The following is an 18,972-nucleotide window of genomic DNA, read 5'->3' as shown; positions in this document are numbered from 1 at the left end:
AAAGCACGTCATGAAGGTACAGCAGTGACAGAAGCTCTAGTAAGTGACTGCAGCACCGTTCATCAATGACTCTATTTCTAAGTGGAAAATTAAGCTGTGGGAGTGACAGCAGCCCCCTAGTGACGATCCATTTGCCATTACCTTGTAAATGCTGGGAGACTCAAATGAATCATCGGAAGTAAGAAAAAAAAACAGACAGGAAGGTAGAGTAGTTAAGGAAAAGGAGGGACAACCACTTAAAAATATTCTGCCAAGTTTATCAGCCTCTACAAGGTTTCCATAGTGTTAGCCGATCATTTGTCTGGTCTGTTCCTTTTGTTGCTAACTGTGATGGCATACCTTCAATTACAGATAATCTTTATTTTAATGTCTTTACAGTGCAGGATTGATTTACGGTATGCTGAAGACGTGCTAATAAAACCAATGTTTTTTCCTGCTGATAGCTATATGGTGCATACAGTTGTGTGTTTTTAAAACACTGAAGGTCCATTTACACAGACTAACCACTGATCTGTAAGGGTATGTGCACACGTATTTTGGGTTCACTGCGGATTTTTGCAGCGGATTCTAGCAGATTTGATAAATCCGCAGTGGAAAACCGCTGCGGATTTATCGTGGATTTACCGCGGTTTTTCTGTGGTTTTACAACTGTGGATTTCTATTGGAGCAGTTGTAAAACTGCTGCGGAATCCGCAGAAAGAAGTGACATGCTGCGGAATGTAAACCGCTGCATTTCCGCGCAGTTTTTTTTCGCAGCATGTGCACAGCGTTTTTGGTTTCCCATAGGTTTACATTGAACTGTAAACGCATGGGAAACTGCTGCGGACCCACAGCGGATCCGCAGCAAAATCCTCATCGTGTGCACATACCCTAAACCTTCAGTGATCATTTTATATAGGAAGACTAAAATAAACAATGCACATTGAGCGATCTGTAAACGGCTGCCATTGTTCTTGGCAGAGTGAGTCTTGTTAACATGATGCTGCACCATGAAGAAGGACGATCTTTTGTGCTGCACAAAAGATCATTTCACGCAATGATTGGCAGCCTGTTTAAACTGCAAGATTGTCGTTAAATGTGTTTTTTTTTGTCAAATTATTTTTATTAGGGGATTTTTACAATAATGGGTACTAGGGCAAAAATAACCATGGAGCAAACTGGAACAAGGGAGGAGAATGAATTGGGAAGGGATAAGGAATGGTTAGGGAAATAGGAGGGATGGGAAGGATATAAAGAAAAAGGTTACTAAGGCCCCTTTCTCTGATCGCCCATGACGGCACCACGGAGAGGGGATCCGCCCACCAAGGACAGGAAACCTACGGATAAAAAGGCGGTACCACTCTCCTGCATCAGTTGGTTTCCTGTCCTTGATGGGAGACCTACGGACTTACCAGTCAGCGTTGGAATTCCGGGGCCAACAAGTCCAATTCAGGCAGCTGGGGTCCCTCTGCCTCGGCTGGGGTGGTGACCCGAGGCACCACCGCTGGGGGCTAGTGGGCCTCAAGGGTGCGTGGAGGAGGGGACAAGGAGTTCGCGGTCACCTCCTCAGGTAAGATGCAGCAGCGGCAACATCCAGGGGGGTCCCTCTGGTTGCGGGAGGTGCGGCGTGGCCCTCCCCTAGCTCGCGTCAGCCTGCACACTGCAACGCCATCGGGCTTGCAGAGCCGTGCAATAAGGGTCTGCATAGGACCGGGGGTGCCGGTCAGCAGCGCCATATCTGTACTCCGGGCGCCATCTTGGAAAGTCGGCGCATGCCCGGAACTGCGCTGGTCTCGCGAGACGCCGGGGCGCCGCGGAAGCAACTGCGCAGGCGTCGGCGTTCGGCGCTCCTCGCCGTAGTCTGGACGCTCCATAGATCCCGACATGACGCTTAGGCGTTCTACAAGACGCAGGAGCGTCTGCGCAGGCGCCAGCGTTTCAGCGCTCCTCGTGCCGGCCGGGCGCTACTGCGCAGGCGCCGAGAAAGGAAAAAAAAAAAAAAAAGAGGAGCGGCGGGAAAGTTTAAATGGGAGGATTTACTTCCCCCCAGTGGCTCTGCAGTATATCGGCAGGAGCCTCAGGAGCAGTCGTGTCAGCGCCATCGTAGCAAGTGTTGTTTTGCGCAGACAGCAGCAGCAGTATGAGCGACCCGGCATCTCCCTTGCCTGAATCACCTCCACCTATAGCATCGCCGCAGCAGCAAAAAAGGCGGCAGCAGAAAGGTTACCAGGACACCAGCAAAGAACGCCAAAGGTCTCAACACAGCAAGGAGTCCAGCACGGCGTCGGGGAAAAAGCCAGAGGCTGAGAATTCCCAACCGGTATTTATGGGTCCTGGAGGTGGTAAGTTGATCTTCGTGAAAGTTAGAGACAGTAAGATTATTATTTGTCTCTTTTAGGGGAGGAAAAGCGTAGGTAAAACCAAGCACAAGGTCTGTGCCATCTGTAAAAAGGATCTTCCACTCGCCTGGGAGAAGCAGCTATGTAATTCCTGCATACAGCAGACGGTATCAGAAAGCCTGCCCGGGTTTGCAACAGATCTTAAAAACCTGATTAAAGAGCAGGTGGAAGACACCTTTAAATCCCTTAAAAGGGGAAGAAAACGGAGAAGGACCAGACACAGGTCCCCGTCCCGAGTCTCTAAATCTGACAGCGATAGTGCGAGTTCGGTATCTTCCGACTCCTCCTCCGCATCTTCGTCATCCACTTCTTCCTCAGGAGGTCACAATTGTTTCCCATTAGAGGACACTGATGGCCTCATAAAGGCAGTGAGGAGTACTATGGGGTTAGTAGACTCCCACCCTAAAAAAATCAGCACAAGACGGGGCTTAGAACAAAAAAAGAGGAGAGCTTTTCCGCTTAATGAAACAATTGCAGCGCTAATCAAAAAGGAATGGAAAAAACCCATGAAAAAGACTCTCCTAACTCCCAAAAGGAAATACCCCTTTGAGGATGAATCCTGCTCCTTTTGGGAAAAAGCCCCCAAATTAGATGTAGCAATAGCAAAAGCATCAAAGAAATTCGCTCTCCCGTTCGAGGACATGGGGGTCCTAAAAGACCCTATGGACAAGAAGGCGGATGCCTTCCTCAAGGGCTCTTGGGAGTCAGCGGGAGGAGGCCTGAAACCGGCAGTGGCAGCAGCATGCACATCTCGCTCCCTAATGATCTGGTTGAATCAACTAGAGGGTCAATTAAAGGGGAAAACTTCCCGAGACTTGATGCTGAAGACATTACCCGTAATAAGGGGAGCTGCGGCCTTTCTGGCTGACGCCTCGGCAGACTCTATAAGATTAGCTGCCAGGTCGGCAGTATTTGCTAATGCGGCCAGGCGTGCCCTCTGGCTTAAGAATTGGCCTGGCGATCTACAAACAAAAACAAAATTGTGTACTATCCCCTGCGAAGGGGAGTTTTTGTTCGGTTCCACATTAGATGATATCTTGGAAAAAGCAGGGGACAAGAAAAAGTCCTTTCCCTCTCTAGGTCTCCCCTCTTACAGGAAGCCCTTTCGGAACAAGAGGTTTTTCCGTAAGAACCCTGGGAGAGGCCAGGGAAAGTGGGAGGATAAGAGGAACAAGAACAAGGGGTTCATCTTTAACAAAAACCCCAGCGATACCAAGAAGCCTTCTCAATGAAGGTTCGCCCCAGGTGGGAGGGAGATTATCTCTCTTTCTCCCAGCCTGGAAAAAGATTACCTCCAGTCAATGGATTCTAAACATCATAGAATCAGGTCTGAGGCTGACATTCAAAAAATGGCCCCGTCCCTCTTTTACGATGACATCTATAAGATCTTCGGCAGAAGAACAGCTGGCACTGGAAAACGAGGTCATCGGGCTAGTAAAAAAGGGAGTACTCCTGGAGGTTCCCCCACAAGAAAGAGGGCAAGGGTACTATTCCCCTCTATTCCTGAGGAAGAAGCCAGACGGTTCCTTCAGGACCATTATAAATCTAAAAAAACTAAACGATTACTTGGACGTTCAAGCATTCAAGATGGAAACGATAAAATAATCTATCAAAATGTTGTTTCCCCAATGCTTCATGGTGGTCCTGGACCTAAAGGACGCATATTATCACGTCCCAATACACAAGGATCACCAGAGGTTCCTCAGGATGGCAGTTCTCATCAGGGGAGTCCTAAATCACTTCCAATTTTCAGCTCTACCATTTGGCCTTGCCATAGCCCCGAGGGTTTTCACAAAGCTGATAGCAGAGGTAATGGCTCACCTCAGGGAAGAAAATACCCTAATCGTTCCATATCTGGACGATTTCTTGGTGATAGGCTCCTCCCCGCAACATTGCGAGGATCAACTGGAAATAGTGATGCATTCTTTAAAGGAATTGGGCTGGCTAATAAACATAGAGAAATCCAGACTAATGCCTTCTCAGGTCCAGGAGTACCTAGGTCTCACTCTAGACTCCAAAAAGATGGAGTGTCGGCTCCCAGAGAACAAGATACAAAAACTAAGAAGTTTAGTATCAAGAACCCAATCTCTCCCCTCCATAACACTCAGTCAGGCCATGTCCCTCTTAGGCTCCATGACCTCTTGTATTCCAGCGGTCCAGTGGGCCCAATTACATTCGAGAGTCCTTCAATGGCAGATATTATCGGAGCAAATCCATCTAGGAGGGCATTTAGACGGGCAGTTGACTCTATCTCCTCGCACCAATCACTCTCTAACATGGTGGAAATCGCAGGAAAATCTTTCCCAGGGAGTCCCATGGGTAATTCAGGTCTCGAAAGTCCTGACTACAGACGCAAGCCCTTCAGGGTGGGGGGCCCATCTGGGCGACCTAGTAGCCCAGGGCATTTGGTCTCCATCTCTGGTAAACAAATCCTCCAACATGAAGGAACTCCTTGCAGTAAAATTTGGCCTTCAAGAATTCTTGGGGGTCCTTCACTCTCACCATGTAAGAGTAATGTCGGACAACCGGGTGGTAGTATCTTACCTAAATCACCAGGGGGGTACCCGTTCCGAAAATCTAATGGAAGTGACCGACTCAATCCTGCAAATAGCCAAGAGCAATCTCTTATCCCTAACAAGCCTACACATAAGGGGAGTAGACAATTACAAAGCAGACTTCCTCAGCCGGTCCAGCCTAAAACAGGGGGAATGGGAACTAAATCGGTCAATATTCACCCAGATCACAGAAAGATGGGGTGTTCCCAAAATAGATCTCTTTGCGAGCCATCTAAACAAAAAAGTAGCCTCCTTTTGCTCCCTATCTCCTCTGGGGAACCCAGTAGCGGTGGACGCTTTCCTGATATCTTGGGGTCACCATCTGGTCTATGCCTTCCCTCCTCTTATTCTGATTCCAGCAGTGCTGAGGAAGATTCGGGAGGACGGGGCGCTGGTCATCCTAATTGCCCCGTTCTGGCCGAAGAGACCTTGGTTCTCATGGATGAGGAAGATGTCAATATCCGACCCTTGGGTATTACCAGACGTTCAGGATCTATTGTCGCAGGGCCCAGTCTGTCATCCACGAGTCAAGAACTTGCACTTGACAGCTTGGCTCTTGAAAGGAAATTATTAGAGAGCAGAGGGTTCTCTCCGGGGCTAATCTCAACTCTGTTACAAAGTAGGAAGCCGGTTACAACAAAACAATACGGCAAGGTATGGAAAAAATTTCTGTCTTCTTCAGGTGTAATAATAGGGAAAGAAATTCCCCTTCCATACTAGAATTCCTACAAAATGGGTTGGAGATGGGGTTGGCCACTAGTACCCTAAAAGTTCATGTGGCAGCTTTGGGAGCCCTATTCAATTTTGACTTGGCTTCAAACAGATGGGTCTCTAGATTTATCAGGGCAGCAGGAAGATCGAGGCCTCTTCCAGTAAAAATTGTTCCTCAATGGGACTTAAACTTGGTCCTTAAAGCCCTGACTAGTACTCCATTTGAACCATTACGCGAAGCTTCACTGAAAAATTTATCTCTAAAAACTGCTCTGTTAGTCGCCCTCACTTCTGCCCGTAGGGTTAGCGACTTACAGGCTCTCTCAGCCAATCCTCCCTACACACAATTTCTAGAGGATAGAGTCATTTTAAAAACAGACCCAGCATATCTACCGAAAGTGGCTTCAAAATTTCATAGGTCCCAAGAGATATCTCTCCCCTCCTTCTGTCCCAACCCTAAAAATAAGGAGGAACAAACATTACATACACTAGATGTAAAAAGGTGTCTCTTACATTACATAGAAGCCACTAGAGAGAGTAGGGAGGATCCCTCTCTGTTTGTGTGTTTCCAGGGTCCCCGGAAGGGGAAAAAAGCATCCAAAGCCACCATAGCAAGATGGATCACGGACGCCATCAGTCTCTCATACTCGGCAAGTGGGATGTCCGTTCCCGGGGAGGTTAAGGCTCACTCAACAAGGGCAGTGGCAACTTCCTGGGCGGAGAAGGCCGGAGCTTCCATAGACCAGATATGTAGAGCTGCTACCTGGTCTTCACCATCCACATTCTATAGGCACTATAGATTGGACCTAATCTCCTCTTCAGACCTTACTTTCGGTAAAAGGGTTCTGGAGGCGGTGGTCCCTCCCTGAATGTACTATCTATGCAATTCTCTCCGTGGTGCCGTCATGGGCGATCAGAGAAAAATATAGTTCTTACCGATAACGGTATTTCTCTGAGCCCATGACGGCACTCGTACATTCCCTCCCTTCACTTATGGGTGCGCACATCAAATTAGTGCCATAGTCTATTGATAGTCTTTAAACACGCGGTATCTCGTTATGATAAACAGTTAAAATTTACAAATGTTTTAGTAGTCTCCCATCATTCTCTATGTAAAACAACTGATGCAGGAGAGTGGTACCGCCTTTTTATCTGTAGGTTTCCTGTCCTTGGTGGGCGGATCCCCTCTCCGTGGTGCCGTCATGGGCTCAGAGAAATACCGTTATCGGTAAGAACTATATTTTTCACACCAGTTTTTTGCCATCAGTCACAATCCGTTAGCTCGACGGATTCATCGCAGATTGTAAAAAACTGATGCGACTGATTCGTTTTTTCGACGGATCTGACTAGCGGATCTGGCTAATTGGATCCTAAATAAATCGAAGCATACCCAGTTAAAAAAAATGGCCCATAGGCTTCCATTCGAGCAAACAACAGACTGTGACGGATCCGTCGCTGTCCGATTTTTCGATGTACACAAAAAAGGTTACTTTGTCGTCTCCGGCCGCTGGACAAACAATTTTCGACGGATCCAGCAAACGACGGATGAAACGTGAGGCTATCCGTCGCTAATACAAGTTTATGAGAAAAAAATGGATCCGGCTGCATCACTCGCCAAATTCGTTTTTTTCAAAATTTGACAGATTGCGACTGATGGCTAAAAACTGATGTGTGAAAGGGGCCTAACTCCACAACTTTTTTTCTTGGGGTTGCAATTTCAATGGTAAGGAATGTAATAGGTAATCCAGTTCAGAATATTTAGCACTTACTGCCATGCCATAAGAAGCTCTTCCTCGATATATAGTTAAGTCCATATATATTTGGACAGAGACAGCATTTTTCTAATTTTGGTTATAGACATTACCACAATGAATTTTAAACAAAACAATTCAGATGCAGTTGAAGTTCAGACTTTCAGCTTTCATTTGAGGGTATCCACATTAAAATTGGATGAAGGGTTTAGGACTTTCAGCTCCTTAACCCCTTCATGACCGGGGGATTTTTCGTTTTTCCGTGTTTGTTTTTCGCTCCCCTCCTTCCCAGAGCCATAACTTTTTTATTTTTCTGTCAATTTGGCCATGTGAGGGCTTATTTTTTGCGGGACGAGTTGTACTTTTGAACGACATCATTGGTTTTAGCATGTCGTGTACTAGAAAACGGGAAAAAAATTCCAAGTGCGGTGAAATTGCAAAAAAAGTGCAATCCCACATTGGTTTTTTGTTTGGCTTTTTTGCTAGGTTCACTAAATGCTAAAACTGACCTGCCATTATGATTCTCCAGGTCATTACGAGTTCATAGACACCAAACATGACTAGGTTATTTTTTATCTAAGTGGTGAAAAAAAATTCCAAACTTTGCTAAAAAAAAAAAAAAAAAAAAAAAAAAAATTGCGCCATTTTCCGATACTCGTAGCGTCTCCATTTTTCATCATCTGGGGTCGGTTGAGGGCTTATTTTTTGCGTGCCGAGATGACGTTTTTAATGATAGCATTTCGGTGCAGATACGTTCTTTTGATCGCCCGTTATTGCATTTTAATGCAATGTCGCGGCGACCAAAAAAACGTAATTCTGGCGTTTCGAATTTTTTTCCCGCTATGCTGTTTAGCGATCAGGTTAATACTTTTTTTTAATTGATAGATCGGGCGATTCTGAGCGCGGCGATACCAAATATGTGTAGATTTGATATTTTTTTTATTGATTTATTTTGATTGGGGCGAAAGGGGGGTGATTTAAACTTTTATGTTTTTTTTATTTTTTTCACATTTTTTTAAACTTTTTTTTTTTAACTTTTGCCATGCTTCAATAGCCTCCATGAGAGGCTAGAAGCTGGCATAGCACGATCGGCTCTGCTACATAGCAGCGATCTGCTGATCGCTGCTATGTAGCAGAATTGCACGTGTGCTGTGAGCGCCGACCACAGGGTGGCGCTCACAGCGACGGGCAATCAGTAACCATAGAGGTCTCAAGGACCTCTATGGTTACCATTCACAAGCATCGCCGACCCCCGATCATGTGACGGGGGTCGGCGATGACGTCATTTCCGGCCGCCCGGCCGGAAGCGGTAGTTAAATGCCGCTGTCTGCGTTTGACGGCGGCATTTAACTAGTTAATAGGTGCGGGCAGATCGCGATTCTGCCCGCGCCTATTACGGGCACATGTCAGCTGTTCAAAACAGCTGACATGTCCCGGCTTTGGTGCGGGTTCACCGCGGAGCCCTGCATCAAAGCAGGGGAGCCGGCATCGGACGGTATAGTACGTCCGATGCCGGTAAGGGGTTAACATGTGCCACCCTGTTTTTAAAGGGACCAAAAGTAATTGGACAGATTAAATAATTTTAAATAAAATGTTAATTTCTAGTACTTGGTTGAAAACCCTTTGTTGGCAATGACTGCCCAAAGTCTTGAACTCATGGACATCACCAGACACTGTGTTTCCTCCTTTTTGATGCTCTGCCAGGCCTTCACTGCGGTGGTTTTCAGTTGATGTTTGTTTGTGGGCCTTTCTGTCTGAAGTTTAGTCTTTAACAAGTGAAATGCTGCTCAGTTGGGTTGAGATCAGGTGACTGATGTGGCCATTCAAGAATATTCCACTTCTTTGTTTTAATAAACTCCTGGGGTGCTTTGGATTTATATTTTGGGTAATTGTCCATCTGTAGTATGAAACGACGACCAATCAGTTTGGCTGCATTTGGCTGGATCTGAGCACACAGTATGGCTCTGAATACCTCAGAATTCATTCGGCTGCTTCTGTCCTGTGTCACATCATCAATAAACACTAGTGACCCAGTGCCACTGGCAGCCATGCATGCCCAAGCCATCACACTGCCTCCGCCGTGTTTTACAGATGATGTGGTATGCTTTGGAGCATGAGCTGTTCCACACCTTCGCCATACTTTTCTCTTTCCATCATTCTGGTAGAGGTTGATCTTGGTTTCATCTGTACAAAGAATGTTCTTCCAGAACTGTGCTGGCTTTTTTAGATGTTTTTCAGCAAAGTCCAGTGTAGCCTTTTTATTCTTGATGCTTATGAGTGGCTTGCACCGTGCAGTGAACCCTCTGTATTTACTTTCATGCAGTCTTCTCTTTATGGTAGATTTGGATATTGATACGCCGACCTCCTGGAGAGTGTTGTTCACCTGGTTGGCTGTTGTGAAGGGGTTTCTCTCATCCACCACTGTTGTCTTCCGTGGCGCCCAGGTCTTTTTGCATTGGAGTTCACCAGTGCTTTTTCTTTCTCAGGATGTACCAAACTGTAGATTTTGCCACTCCTAATATTGTAGCAATTTCTCGGATGGTTTTTTTCTGTTTTTGCAGCTTAAGGATGGCTTGTTTCACCTGCACCTTTGACCGCATGTTTACTTCACAGCAAAACCTTCCAAATGCAAGCACCACACCTCAAATCAACTCCAGGCCTTTTATCTGCTTAATTGAGAATGACATAACGAAGGGATTGCCCACACCTGTCCATTAAATAGCCTGGAGTCAATTGTCCAATTACTTTTGGTCCCTTAAAACAGGGTGGCACATGTTAAAGGAGCTGAAACTCCTAAACCCTTCATCCAGTTTTAATGTGGATACCCTCAAAGAAAGCTGAAAGTCTGAACTTCAACTGCATCTGAATTGTTTTGCTTAAAATTCATTGTGGTAATGTCTATAACCAAAATTAGAAAAATGTTGTCTCTGTCCAAATATATATGGACATAACTGTAGGTCTTTGCAGGGAAGGCAGGGACATCTGATTAGATACTTGCTCACATCACTTCCAGTAATGAGTGGGAGCTCTTTTTTTTTTTTTAGGACATACCAGACACAATTGATTCCTAGTTGAGAGCCTGAGGGGGCATGACATACGGATTCTCTCCTTGGTGTTCTGTTAATCTATGTGTCATACTCTGACCCCTGCTCCCCTGCACATAAATCAGTGAATCCCTTTTATCTGTCCATAGCGTTGTTCCTTGTTGTAACTTGTTGGGTGAGAAACTCTCCGTTTGGGCCCTCCCTAACAGTGCCAGCAAGAGGAGTAATTCTGTGCTACAGCCCTGTATGTGTCATTCATAATATAATTGCACAAACTTTCTCATACATTAAATGTAATATTTTACTTATATATGCTGTATTTACCACTGATGCAAAAACTTCTGATGTTTGTCTAGGATATAGCATTAAAAAGTCACACGTACTGCATTTTTTTTCTAATTTTTCAATGCAGATTCCACATGAAAAATCCGTAGGACTCCAGCAGAGATCCATGAAACTCAGTCTGAGCACAGACCGCAATGCATAGACTATCTGCAAGTCTCGCAACCTGAATTTGACTACCTCATAGGCAGATATGAAGTTATCAGGTTCGGGTTGAGAGATCCACAGACAGTGCATGGTCTGTACTCAGACTGCGTGTCACGGACATCTGCATGAGCCCTTACTGTACAATGACTATGAATAGGGTTTAGAAAACCTCATTTACGTGCAGTGGAAAAAATCTGTGCAAATCTGAGTGTTTTCCAATCTGAAGCATGCTCTATTGTAGCACAGATTTATTATGGATGTCCCCCAACTTTCACCTAGTCTATAGCAATGCATATGGATTTACTACAGATGTATGGGGGGGTTCCATTGTGGACTTTCTCTACAGCATATGAACCAAGCCTTGAAAAGAGATTACTGTGAGACAAGTTTCTTTAAAGGAGGGCATGTGTTTGTATACTAAAGCATTGCTTTGTTTTTTCTTTTTCATCCCAGGCAAAGACAGATTAACTGCAGAGGTCTGTGTTGGGAGGCAAAAAGTGTTGAATTGGAAGTAATGGGTAATTGATAAGGTGCGTATGACATTCTTTAGTTTGCTTTTTGTTTTTTTATGCATTCTGAATTAAAAAACAAAACAAAAAAATTTCTTGGCTAGATAACCCCTTTTTAATGTTCTCTTTTCCAGCTGAGAAATGCCATAAGATTCAGTTACCACTTGCTCCTCTACAGAGAGACTATGGCAAGAACCCTACTGTAGATCAACAAATGCCAAAATATGTGATCTATATTGCCTGATGTGTATCTTTCAACTGTTTCAGCGGCAATGACCAGCTATCTCAGGGGTCTCAAGGATATATGGTAGTCACCTATGTGGAGCACTGAATCTGAAATGCAAAGCAGGGAAAATGAGATTTACTGTTCATGTGGGTTAGACAATTCACAGAGAGCTGCCATTAGTAAATTTGAACAAGGAAGGATTTTTCATTCCAATTGATTATATTCCCTGGAGATAAGTGTACCAGACACATATATAGCAGATGCTCATCCCAGCTCCATTGACGCACTTTTTCAGATACAGGGAGGATGGATATTTCTTTGGAGATATCAAGACTCTAAGGACTCCCATACAAATAAGATAGCTGTTGGATGAAAGAGCTTTTTCTTTTGTTTCCCCCATAAACAGGAATGCTCTGTGGAGCATTGCTGTCTTCTCTATGGGAGAGCTTCTGCTAAACTCCTCTGGTAGCAGATTATCTCACCATTAAACACAAGAATCCGCTGTTGAAATTCCAATGGCCAGATCTTTCCCTGACATCATCTGTCGGGGGAAGATTCTGGAGGCCCCTACACAGTATACAGCCATCCAATCCAGCCAAAATTGGTAGGTTTAGATAATTCTTACTTAAAGGGAACCTGTCACCCTGTTTTTGCGATATGAGATAAAGTTTTTGTTCAGTTGGGCCTGAGCTTTTCTTTACAAGAGTGCCTTTATTATCCTCTGATTCCCCACCTTTGCAGAGAAAATACCGTACTAATCTGGCCGTTTTCTGCTGTCAATCACCCTGGTCCGATGGGCGGGGCTTAATCGACAATCCTCCCCACCTCCGGCTTTCACTACGAACTTTCATCCCGGCATTGGCGTTGTATTTAGCGCCTGCGCATTAAAATGTCATCTCGCACCTGCGCAGTATGCTTTGCCCAACTGTGGGCAAAGCATACAACACATCATTGCGCATGTGCCGGTTTTTCACTGTAACCTCTGTGCCCCGGAAGTCTCGATATGCAAATTTGCATACCGAGAGTTCCGTGGCACAGAGGTTACAGTAAAAAAACGGCGCATACGCAATGATGTATTGTGCACTAGCGGCAAATGCACTGTGCAAACGCAAAAAATGTGCGCGATCTGTGCTATTCACAGATCGAGTTACGTCTGACACTCCGAGGAGCGGGGGGAGAGACAGCGATTAGGCACAGCCCATCGGACCGGACCGGGGTGATTGACAGCTGAAAACTATGAGATTACTACGGTATTTTCTCTGCAAAGGTGGGGAATCAGGGGATAATAAAGGCACTCTTGTAAAGCAGAGCTCAGGCCCTATTGAACAATATTTTTATCTCATATCGCAAAAAATGGGGTGACAGGTTCCCTTTAATATGAAAGGGGTACTTGGGCCAGCTTCACGCTTCTGACATTCATGGTCCAAGTATGGATCGTGGTTCACTGGCAGGCTACAGATCTCCTCCCCCAAACTCAACAGGCATATATGAGGCTGTTGAATTTGGGTCAGAAGACAAACGGCCAGTTCTCACATTGCGGTCCGTCTTGGACGGTGAATGACGGAAGTCTAAAGCCAGTTGTAGGCTGAATGATTATTCTACTATTTGATGTGTATGTACCTGCTGCCTGTACTATACATAAATGTTTTGTAATATATACTTTATATTTAGTTTTTCTCCCAAATCTAAGTGAAGGTGCTCTAGAATTATTATTTACATGGAGAATACAATAATTTCCAAAAGCAGACGGGTCAGGAAATCTGGCCTTCTACATAAGATGCGCTGCCTCCCCATACTGTCCCATAAACAGTCAGTTGTAAGACCCTTCTCATTCAGGTGGATTCACACATGCTTGATGCAGAGTTTCTGTTGTGAAATCCACACTGAAATTTCACATCAAATTACAGTAAATTGGAGCAAAAATGATTTGTCATGTTGAGTTTAAATGAAGGATCCTTTTGTAGGTTGATATCAATTGTACAAATAAGAGGCATGCTGTGGATTGATTTGGAAATGCTCCAGATTTTCACTATAGACTTCATTCATTGCAATATGTGAAATTTGTGGCTAAATTCTGCATCAGAATCAGCAATGAAATCTGCATAAAACGCATGCGGATTACATTTTGAATTTGGGTATAGAATTTTATACTGGTCCCAAACTAATTTTTCTGCGATGTGTGAGTCTAGGCTACATGTTAAGTTGTCAGCATATTCTATTGATTTCATTGGATCCAAAAACAATACACGAGTTGTCCGCTATTGGGAAAAGTGCCAAACTTGCACATGGGCTACAATACCAGACAGACTATATACTAAGCGACAGTATGGCCTATAAAGCCTTGATCCCACAGTGCTGACCTTGCATTATTTTTTTTAAATAATAAAACTAGAATTGGATCAAACATGTGGAACAATGTAATGCTTTCCTTTTTAATTCCTTTATGGATAAACTGTTGTTTTGGCCAAAAGAAACATCCAAAAACTGAGCTGTCATCATTGCAAACATTATCAGGGAGGCAGTTATTATAAAAGAGATGCCTTTATTGTTCGTCCTGTCTTCTTAATACATCTTTGTAGTAGTGAGAAGATGGCTAGCCCTCCCTATGTCAGGCTGAGTGTTAGTACATTTGCTGTAGTCAGTATACTAGTAGACATCTAGACCCTTACATTACCTTGTTACCTTACATTTATACTCTCTGCTCATACAGTTGTATTTGTTTCGGCAGCTCTCATCAATGCACACAATTACACAGTCTGTACATGTCTGAATACGCACAGAAAGATGTGTGTGTTGCTTTAAACTAATCCTGGAATCAGCTACTGTAGAGAAAAAGAAGTTGGCAGTTCTGGCAAGGATCACTGCCCTGTCTTCCATTAATATGTGGAACAGAGAGCGAAATGAGTCTCTTCTTCTTCCTGTGTACAATAATATAGCAGGAAGTAGCTGCAGCCAGATGTCCTCAGTGAAACACTGCTGGCATACAAGAAGACAGAGATTTCTGGCATGTTGAGAACATATGTAGGAGCAAACGGTGTCCTCAAAATTCATTTCTGTCCTTTCATAGAACTCAGAATGGCTGTTACATACCATCCTTTTACTTCTAAGTGAGATGTAAAACCAATGAGAAAAAAGCTTCAGCCTATAGCAAACAAACATTTAGCCAGTAGCTTCCTAATATCACTACAAACGGCCATAGACCCTCCCTAGCATACATCATTCCAAAACATGAATGACCCTTGTAAAATGTAGAAATGTTGTTATTTTCAGTATATTGCCACACGGGATGGATTTGTTCATTCTTCATTGATTTCTACAAGCCCCATTTAGAAATTTCAAAAACAAATCTGTTGTTTGATTACAAACTTAAAGGAATATTCTCCCACTCTAATATTGATGACCTAGATGGCTGTCACCTGAGCAATACTTTGGACGATCGTTAAGCCACCAACAATCTCAGCCCACTCTCCCATTCACAGGAGCAGTCACTCAGCCGAACACTCCTGTGTTCTCTTTGAGAAACTCGGCGACTTATCTCCAGAAGAGCAAGGTAATCAGCAGTCTGAAATCGGATATACTTATCAACACCTCCGACCACAATCAGTTGGCCTTCACCCCCATACACCTTAGAATGTCAGCCAATCCCATCAATATTGGTGAGTGCAGCCTAAAGGCCCCGTCACACATAGCGACGCTTAAGCGATCCCGACAACGATACGACCTGTCAGGGATCGTTGCTGCGTTGCTATGTGGTCGCTGGTGAGATGTCACACAGTGAGATCTCCCCAACGACGCAGCAGCGATGCGGCGAACTGTAGCGACCTGTAGAACGATGCTATTTCATGATGATTCAATGGGACGTCCTGTCAACGAGGTCGTTGGTAAGGTGTCAAACACAGCGATGTGTGCTACCCAGCGGGACCTCAACGATCAAAAAATGGTCCAGGCCATTCCGACACGACCAGCGATCTCACAGCAGGGGCCTGATCGCTGCTACATGTCACACATAGCGAGATCGCTACTGAGGTCGCTGTTGCGTCACAAAACTTGTGACTCAGCAGCGATCTCGCTAGCGATCTCGCTATGTGAAACGGGGGCTTTAGTCTAATGTGTATGGAAGGGTTTTAGGACACGTCCTCAATGTCAGATCAGTGGAGGTGCGGCACAGCCACTGATCAGCTGTCACACTGTAATGGCCACTGCTGGGTGCTACAATTAAGCTCCTATTCAAATAAGAAGAGATGATCTGCAGATCTGTGTTACTCCACTCCATACACTGCCTTCTGCTGACACTGGAAACAGCGGATCAGTGGGGGTGCTGGTTGTCGGACCTCCACTGATCTCATATTGATGAACTATCTAGGGAAAAGGTCAACAATATGAAGGTGGTGGAAAACTCCTTAAGGTACCCATAGAAATTAGAGAAAAACATTGTCCAAACTCATCAATTTTGGCAGGACTAATGATTGTTACTTGTGTGGGGGCTTCCTGAATGTTCCCCAACAGACAGTGTTGAGGGAATGAAGAAAAGGCCATGTTGATTTCAACTGCGAACTTCCTTTTGTTTGTCCCCAGAGTTATTTAGTAGTGGCTTAGTTTCATCTTGTCATAGATTACACATGCACACTTAGCCTGCCTGAGCATGGATGTGGGAGAAATAGTTGTTCAGCTCACAGCTGTTTGAAGGAGTATGGACACCTTAAGTGTATTCACCTCACATCAAGCTTGTGCACCCATCATAGTAACATAGTAACATAGTAACATAGTTAGTAAGGCCGAAAAAAGACATTTGTCCATCCAGTTCAGCCTATATTCCATCATAATAAATCCCCAGATCTACGTCCTTCTACAGAACCTAATAATTGTATGATACAATATTGTTCTGCTCCAGGAAGACATCCAGGCCTCTCTTGAACCCCTCGACTGAGTTCGCCATCACCACCTCCTCAGGCAAGCAATTCCAGATTCTCACTGCCCTAACAGTAAAGAATCCTCTTCTATGTTGGTGGAAAAACCTTCTCTCCTCCAGACGCAAAGAATGCCCCCTTGTGCCCGTCACCTTCCTTGGTATAAACAGATCCTCAGCGAGATATTTGTATTGTCCCCTTATATACTTATACATGGTTATTAGATCGCCCCTCAGTCGTCTTTTTTCTAGACTAAATAATCCTAATTTCGCTAATCTATCTGGGTATTGTAGTTCTCCCATCCCCTTTATTAATTTTGTTGCCCTCCTTTGTACTCTCTCTAGTTCCATTATATCCTTCCTGAGCACCGGTGCCCAAAACTGGACACAGTACTCCATGTGCGGTCTAACTAGGGATTTGTACAGAGGCAGTATAATGCTCTCATCATGTGTATCCAGACCTCTTTTAATGCACCCCATGATCCTGTTTGCCTTGGCAGCTGCTGCCTGGCACTGGCTGCTCCAGGTAAGTTTATCATTAACTAGGATCCCCAAGTCCTTCTCCCTGTCAGATTTACCCAGTGGTTTCCCGTTCAGTGTGTAATGGTGATATTGATTCCCTCTTCCCATGTGTATAACCTTACATTTATCATTGTTAAACCTCATCTGCCACCTTTCAGCCCAAGTTTCCAACTTATCCAGATCCATCTGTAGCAGAATACTATCTTCTCTTGTATTAACTGCTTTACATAGTTTTGTATCATCTGCAAATATCGATATTTTACTGTGTAAACCTTCTACCAGATCATTAATGAATATGTTGAAGAGAACAGGTCCCAATACTGACCCCTGCGGTACCCCACTGGTCACAGCGACCCAGTTAGAGACTATACCATTTATAACCACCCTCTGCTTTCTATCACTAAGCCAGTTACTAACCCATTTACACACATTTTCCCCCAGACCAAGCATTCTCATTTTGTGTACCAACCTCGTACCAGGCTTTTACAGTATACGGTGTAGCCCCCTATTAAATTTATGAAGGTCAAAACAAGTATGTGTTACTTAACTGCAATATTGGGGTCAAATGTCTACCTGCAAGTTATAGATCTATATGCAATACTGTGACAACAAAGTTGTATAATTTCACTTTTTCTTTATTCTTCTGCATTTTTAAGATCTCTGTTTACTGTAAATGTATGGATGCTTTCTTTCCCCCACAGGGTTTGCTTTAAAGTATATCAGTCAGTAGGATCAACCCTCCTTTGCCATCCGTATGGGCATGTACATCATAAAGACAATGAATATGATCATACCTTGATACAGTATCTATAATCATGTCGTATTTCAGAGTAATTAACATTTTCCTAATATGTAAATGGGCTGTTCAGAACTATGGGCCGTACACTGATTTGCACGAGAATCTGCCTCCAGAGATTATTTCTCATTAAAGAGGGCATTACTGAAACATGTAACTAACAAAGGAGAGCGGCACTTTGTCCCATAACAAACACATTAACAACTACAATAATATTGCAGCCCTGTCTGCCTGTGAGATGGAAGCTGAGAGGAACCTGCAGATGTGTCACGCACAATCACACACCGCTCTGCAGTGAGAGCAGAGAGCGGCCATTACATATCACATTGATCGCTCCTCCTTCATGTAAAATAAGCTCTGGAAGCAGATTCTCATATCGATCAGTGTCTGGCCCATTGTTCTTAATGGCTCATTTACATATTAAAAAATCAGATTGCAGATATTAAGGTAGAATCAGTTTCCTATGACCTACCTGCCCGTATAGATGGCATAGGAGGGTTGGTCCTACTGAGATTCCTTTCCATGAAATTAGTCTAGAGGCAATAAGTTGACCATCTTGGGCTGCGCTGATACATTGTAGAGAACCGATAGACTGGATACATGATCGCAATAACTGAACTGTCTTTGGGTACCTGGTGCACAAAAATTGAGGTGATTGATAGGAACTGAAACCAACTAAATTCCAACTCTTTACTTTGCACAATCTTTCAGATTAATTTCTCATGAAAATGCTAGATGTTGAAGACCTGAAAGTACTTTGATCACTTATGGTTAAGAGGGGTTTTTACCTTTTTTTTTTGTTGGGTATTTTCTCCCTTAAATACAATTGTATGGTATAATAGTTGTTTTGGTAAGGTTTCCAGGCAGTAGGCATCCATATCCTACACAAAACTAGAGGGCGAGGACAATGTGTGTGTTACACTGCCCTCTGTAACCTCATGACTTTGGTGACTGTCCCCAACGGGGGATACAAAAATTGGACCGGTTCCTACTCTGTTATTTATCTTAGGCTGAGTGGAATTAGAGGTGCTATTAGCCCATTCTGGAAATAGCACCCCAGTTGAACATGACCAGCAGTCCATCAT

The 18,972-nt window shown here is 44.2% G+C and overlaps 1 protein-coding gene across 2 annotated transcripts in view; it reads left to right on the top strand.

Annotated features, from left to right (window-relative positions):
• Positions 1–18,972, top strand: part of CTNNB1 (catenin beta 1) — a 52,960-nt gene that overhangs the window by 18,251 nt on the left and 15,737 nt on the right. For both annotated transcript variants that reach the window (XM_069730131.1, XM_069730132.1), the window contains exon 2: positions 11,382–11,458. The gene's annotated coding sequence lies outside the window, so the exon portion shown is untranslated. The remainder of the gene's footprint in view (positions 1–11,381; positions 11,459–18,972) is intronic.

This window comes from Ranitomeya imitator, chromosome 6, assembly GCF_032444005.1.
Source record: "Ranitomeya imitator isolate aRanImi1 chromosome 6, aRanImi1.pri, whole genome shotgun sequence".
Lineage (NCBI taxonomy): Eukaryota > Metazoa > Chordata > Amphibia > Anura > Dendrobatidae > Ranitomeya > Ranitomeya imitator.
Note: the sequence above shows the minus strand (reverse complement) of the source record. Positions and strands in the feature narration are given on the sequence as shown.